Genomic DNA, 7,392 nt, shown 5'->3' with positions numbered 1-7,392 from the left:
GTTTTTTGTTTTCTTCTTTAGACAGAATTTATTTTTTGAGTGTGGTTACAGTTTTCATAAAATATAGCAACACATTTACAGCGGCAAGAAAGAGTGAACCATTTGAAATTACCTGTTCTTTTGCATAAATTGGCCATAAAATACGATCTAATCTTCATCAGATCATAGACCAAACTCAAGAAGGATAAAAATGCAGCACTCACCGTGACAATCATACTAATGTTTCATTTTGTCGTGAGCTGACAACAGTTTCTCTCTCATTTTACAAGCTATTTAAACAGACCCGGTTTCAGAAACAAATTAAAAGGGGGGCATGACAATTTTTCAGAGGGGCACACTTTTTCAACCTACATTTTATTTGCTTCAGGCTCTCTGACCACTCCTACAGTGCTGAGAAATAATTTTTGAGAGGTGTGTGAGTGTGTGTGTGTGGGGGGGGGGGTTAACCACTTTTAGTAGAGTGGCAGGCGGCATTTGTGGACTGGGTGAAACCTTCTTAAAACAATGTCCATCCACTCATTCCTAAATTTCCGAGTCAAGTCCTTCTCAAATGCCAACTGGATCAGGTTGGCCTTGTGTTGATGAAATATAGTTAGGAGATGCTCTGTGAAGACATTTTTAAGAGTGGAAAATGAATTTTCACAGGACGTGGTGCTGGCTCCAAAAGTCAGGCCATGTTTAAATGCTGTCAGGATGGTAGGCATTGCTTCCCGCTGCCTCTGGAACTGTTTCAAAATCTGTAAGGATTGAGAAATAAGGTTGAAATCAATATCATTACAACCATAATGATTCCCCAGATAACAATGTAAATTGTATGCAACATCATGTTGAACATCATGTTACTTGAACAATCAAATAACTTCTCATCTCATTGAACCAAATCATGTTAGGTGTGATGTGTGATCTGTTTGACTGCCTGATGAAGGCTTGATGCTGAAAAATATCAGTTTGTTTTAAAGGTCCCATATGACCGTGCCATGACAATAAAGGCTATTTAATCATTTTAAAGGAGACTTGTAGCTTTTTGAATACAATAAAAACAATACTGAATTTTTCTCTAGCCTTAATCGCCTGTTTCATTGTCCACTTCTCCTGATCTGGTGGAGAAGACTCGTTCATTTGTGTCCTGAGGAAGTTGCTGGTCACCTCGAATTCAGAGTCCACAGCAGGTGTCTTGGTGAGGTCAAGTAAAGGCTTCACCTTGCTGACATCCAAGAATGTGGCTTGCACAGGATCCAGGGCATTGAGTGCCTCTATCAGGTGAACTATGGATATATTCTCTCTCCCTGCTGGGTCTCTGGTTCCATCCACTTTTAATGTGTAGAATAATTCACCAACTTCTTTCACTATGTGCTCTCTTACTAATGCGCTTATCACGTCTATTAAGTTATTTTGAATGTCATGACTTGTGTATGTTGCATTGTGAGGAATAGTTTTTGCTATCTTTGCTAATTCAGCATCTTTCCTTAATGCAAACTCAAATAAAGACAAAAATAGCCCACAACTATCCTCATTCATGTCACTGTATGCATCGCAGTCACCTCTAAAGGGCAGCTGGTTCACAGCAAGGAACTCCACAACAATAATAATTGCAGACAAATAATATCTGTTGCGCTGCAGTTGATCGGTGTTAATTAATGTTGAAATTTCCTTGTTTGTGTGAATTCGTCTTTCCTTGTCCCTCCACAAGGCCTCACAACTCAGGTGCTCGTTGGATGCAGCGTGATTGTTTAGTGCCTTTCCAGTTTCCATTGCATGCTTCCAGTCGTGGAAACCAGTTACACTGAAAACATTCTGCATGGGTAGCAGTATGCAGCATCTGCTTAAACTTAATACTCCAACCAGGGAAAGCATCCATACCAGGAACTGCAGAATGACCTTTTTTCCCAGAGAAAAGGTGCACAGGAAAGCTCTGCATAAGTGGTCTTTGGGGCTTTTCTGTGCCAAGGTCACTAGGCTGCAATGGCCTGTTGCTGTTCCTCGCAGCTGTAATGTTACCCTGAACCTCGTTGTTGTTGTTGTTGTTGTTGACGTCATCACTCACGTGTCTACTATGCAGATGAGTTACACCGCTCAGTACTTCTCCTTGTTTTTCCTAGCTACCGTAGCTAACCCTCCTAATATGAAAGTTTACTCCAGTGTTACTGTTGACTTATGTGCTTATGTTTCTAATAGAAGTGAGTAGCGCTGCTTCCTGCTCGCTCCCGTTCGCGTCCTCATTTCTTGTCGTCCTATTTTTTTCGAAATAATTCCGGATATCCATAATAACGTTAACGCATCAGCGACGGTGACTATGGATGAATGACTCCGCGATCGGCTCCCCTCTATCTGTAATTGGCTAGCACGTTGCCTTCATTCGTCGGTTGGATTGGTTGAATTGACCTTTCGCAAAAGCCCCGCCCCCTTTGCTAGCCCGTCAAGCCTCTTGACCTGACGGAGTAGCAATAGTAACGGTTGCTAGGATGTATGATTGGACAATGACCAATTGGTTGGCGGGCTTATGATCGACAAATCGAGATGGCCACTCATGGGTAAAAAACAAAAACTCCCCAAAAATAAAGTGCTTCCAGGCGTGCCCGCCCATGCCGCCGGACCTGTATGTAAAGCCTGTGTGAAAAACCATTGATATAATCATTTAGGTTTTTAGGAGGTTGTGATTCCTTCCAGTTACCAGATAACACAGGGACCTCTTACTGTGTGCAAAAACACCAGTTCATTTGAGCTAAACTTAGTGGTGTAACGATACATCGATGTACATCGATTCAATGATCCTGTGTAGCCAACGTTGACAAAAAGAACAAAAAACCCTGAACTACCTACATCGACTCACTTTCAGCTCCTTTTTCTGTGGAAAGACCCAAAGCCCGTCTCCATACCCAGCAGTATGGAGAGGGGTTTATAACAGTACTTGGGTCATTCCAGAACTGGAAGACCCAAGTACAAAATACATACAAAATACTAAAACATGCAGTTTCTGAGTAAATTTACTTGTCCTGAGACCAAATCTAAAAAAAAAAAAAAACTAAGAGAAAAGAATGCTTGAAAATAGTTTTAAAAATACCAAATAAGTCTGGAGTACCCCCTAAAATGCCATTTTTCTCTTGTCCCACCCCCCTAATGACCAAATTGAATCTCAAATAAAACAGTTAAAATGAAATTTAAATTTCATTTTTTTGGTATTATTTGTTTCATTGCTGTCTCTTGTAACTGTGGAAACATTTGTTTTAATAAACATAATATTTTAAATAATTATTATTCACTGAACGTGTGTCCCACAACATGCACGCAACCCTGTTACCATAACCTTTTTAGCATGGTAGAAGAAGAAGAAAGCAGTGAATCACATGATATGCTGGACTTGACATCATCAAACTGTTCTCCAAAAGAATGGGTAGAACAAAGGCATGTCCTCTCTTATATTTTTCATATTTTTATAACATAGTTAGCCTTGATTGAATGTCTCACTCTACCTCATGCAACCCTGTTATGCATATGATCAGAATAAGACAATTATTTTTTTTATTTTTTCTTTACTTATTTACATAAGTAAGTTTGTCCTCTTTGTCAGCACTAACAGCTAGCTAAACAGCTAGCTTCTACTCCTGAGAGAAAGCTAACATTAGTACAGATTTGCAACCCTGTTACCTGCAACCCTGTTGCTGTGATTAGAGTAACAGGGTTAGGGTTAGGGTTAGGGTTAGGGTTATATTCTAAACACATTTCTGAATTTTACATACTGAATTGTTTCCTTTTATTTCCTAATGGTAGTCCAAATGGATTATGGTTGCAGCAACTACCTCGATGGGATAATTAACTTTACATAAATAAAACTGTATTCAAACAATGAGTTACAATTCATAATAGGGGACACTAAATTAAGTTAGATAAATTGTTTTTATACAATACAGTGTGGCCCACCATTGAGTGCTGCTGAAAAGCAGAGATGCTACCGAGCCAAGCGTGATGCTGATGTACAAAGGAGACAAATGACAAAAGACAGATGTTCTAAAGCAGATGACAAGTTTTCAGCTAAGTGTTAAAGTGAAATGTTTTTAGCTCAGTGTTAGAGTGAATATGTTGATAGGCTAGGGCAGCCAGCCATCAAAGGTTGAAAAGCAATGTTCTGAACCAAAGGGCAAGTTTCAGCAAAATTTCTTTAATTATTATTACTTCCTCTATTTTTTGGGTGTTATTTAAGGAAAAGTGCAACAGACGGTATTAAAAGTTATTCAAAGAACACTTTGGTGTCTTGGGCATTTACAGTATTTGTCACTTATATGATCATCTCTAATCAAAACTAATGTAGCTAGTCATCCATCTTACTTTATGCAACCCTGTTACCCTAATTTCAACCCTGTTACCATATCTTTTAGTTGAAAATAATACTAAATTACTTTCTCAGCTCAAAAGGGTTTGACCTATTTTCCTTTAAAGAGTTTATGCAATCATACGCAAAATGTGTTAGAGTAAATATTGTACAATAAATACTGAAATTGGTAAAGTGAAACATGCCATTATTGAAAAGTTGGGTGAGACAGATTTCGAAAGTTGTTAAAATTAATTTAAATCAAGTCATATGTGAAATCAAATGGTTATTCAGAGAGAATATTACTTTATTTACTTAATGGAAAAGGAATTATATTTCAGAAATCAATAATGTACTTTTTTCAGGTTGCTCAATGTTGGTAACAGGGTTGCACCAAGTATTGTAAACACCAAATAAATCATGTAATAAAAATTGTACCATTGATCTGTAAGCTGAGCTAATCAAGCCTTTGATAGTTTATTGCCTATTATTGATGAATATGTAGCAGAAAATCAGAAAAGTGAAGGTTTATTTTTCAAGAATTTTGAAGCCCAAATGTCCTCCAATTCTGGAATGACCCAACTTAACAGTCTGAACGCTGTTTCTTTGCTAACCCAACACTAACATAACATCACAGTCTGTCACAATATAATCATTTGTAAGACAAGTCTTTTTTTTAAAATTCCCAGCACGTCTTTCAGCGCCTGAGTGTGCTCTGCATAAGTGGTCAAACAAACAAAAAGCGGGCAACACCATGGTAAGCAGCTAGAAAGAAGTTAACAATGATATTGTCTCCACTCTGGGCAGTAGATCAGTGGCCTGGAAACATTTGGGATTCTGGAGAAAGGGCCGGTCAACTGACAAGTCGCATGCTGTGTGTAAGCCATGCCACTTTGAGATAAAATACTCAGGTTTACACAATATCCTTCTTTAATATACACAAATAGGAATTTAAGGTTCGTTCAGTTTTCTTTTATAGAATGTGAAAAATATAAAGATCAACATATCAGAATGTAGCACTTCATAGTGAACAGGAGATCTATTTTTATTAAAAGAGAAGATTGTTTTTTTCATTTAAATGTCTGGTTCAAGCTTGGGAATAAAAATTTCTAATAATATTTTAGTTGCTGTTTGTGATTTGATATGAATGGAAGTAATTGTGTTAAATCAGCATATGATTTCGTCTCATATCGATCGCTGGTTCCTGAATAGAATCAAATGTAAATCAAATAGCAGACTTTGTGATATCGAAAAACATTGAATCGTCCATTGAATCAATATAATTCTGTATGATGAAACTTGTGATTTACACCCCTAGCTAAACCCTGTGCTCTCTTGCGTTACTTATCTCACTACAAGCATAAACCAGGGCAAACCCTCTCTGCAGGCTTTACCCATCTCTGTACAAGTGCAGGATATACTGGTTTGGTGGGAGCACTCAAACCCCCCTCACTCTTGGTGTGATAAGCTGTGCCCTGGTTGTCCTGGGCACCAAACTGCTGCAACACCTGTGAAAATGTGGGAAGAGCACATCAGCAATGCACTCAATAGAAAACTTAGCCTGTTTGCTTTCAAAGACAATTCTTTCTCCAATTCTGCCTTTTGAAGTTGTCATGATCAAGTTGTATGATGAGTAACTCTTTTTGCTGGTCAAATGTTAAATCTGTTGCTGTTAAGGGTGGAGACAACATGGTACCGGTTCTGCTATTTTCAGCAGTTGCTCTTTTTTGTAATGATCTAAAATCTCTTAGGAAGAAGCACAAAAATTCTGCTACACTCACCATACTTACTCAAGTGTGCACTAAATCAATGCAACAAACAGTGACTGCTACCATGGTGCACAAGCCAAAGACTGTAACAAGCATGCCCCTCTAGCGGACTGCCCCAACCATAATTTACCTGCCTGAACACAACCCTGGTCATTGATAGTGTTATTGATAGTGGGTATTTATGCACTGAAGCCTAGTGACAAGAAACTGCAATCCACCCTGAATCATGGATATGCTAACGAGCCAAAAGTGCTTTAACCATGGTCACTGAACTAGTACAACAATAAGACAAAATAATGCCACTGAACCTAAAAGGAGAACACTAACTCACATCAAACTAACTCAAAGTACACTTACCCTGCACTGATTTACAAATTGCACACACACAAACAATGAGGAAAAAAATACTTACTCACCTCACTAAAACTAACTACAAACTACTGCATTCCGCCAAACAAAAGCTCTTGTTTCCCACTATTGGACACCCAAAGGAATTACACACACACTACAGCACTATAGTGAATTCTCAGCGAAATCCTCCTTAAACCTGTCCTTCTGCCATGGCTGCGATTTTCACAAGTTGGTGGCACCTTCCTGTCTGTTACACAGTCAAGATGGTGACTGTTGCATTTGAGAAGTATCCAACTTTTGGACTGTTTTGAGTGCACCATTCAGGCACTGCGTTTCCATAATTGTCAGTGTGAACACACTGAAACATTCAAAATAGCAAGTGTCAGTATGGAAGTATGGGAATTGAGACACAGCTTATGCCTTGTTACTGTATGACAACTTGTTACTGTGTGTACATTTTTTCACAAATTATATGAGCATGTGAAGAATTACTTTTTGAATTTTGAGACGGGTGTTACGGCCCTAGTGTTAGGGGCCGTGTGTCTGCTGGTGTGTGTGTGTGTTGTGCTCTCTCTCCCCCTCTCTTTTTCCAGGTGATCATCCTGTCCTGAATTCAGTAAAAGGGAGAGAGAGACACCAGTTGTGGCCAGTGGGCCTCTGAATGCCGATCGGGTGTGTGTGTGTGTGGGAGCAGTGGCTTCTGGTGGACTCCTTTCTGTGAAAGGAGAGTGGAGTGTGGATTGATTAACTTTGATTTACCTATGTCTACGTTGCACCAGTGTGTGATGATTGTAGTTTATCCTGGTCCCTTGGTTGTTTTTCTTCCGTTTGAGCACCAGCGTCTTTCATTTGTGAATAAACACCTTTTTCTTGGTTATACATTGATTCCGTCCCTGTTTGCTGTCTTTTCCCTCCCGAGACATTTTTTCTTTATTTGTTGCTTCCCCCAACCCTAGACTACTCCTT

Source organism: Lates calcarifer, linkage group LG11 (genome assembly GCF_001640805.2).
Source record: "Lates calcarifer isolate ASB-BC8 linkage group LG11, TLL_Latcal_v3, whole genome shotgun sequence".
NCBI lineage: Eukaryota > Metazoa > Chordata > Actinopteri > Centropomidae > Lates > Lates calcarifer.
This window is presented reverse-complemented; position numbering follows the sequence as displayed.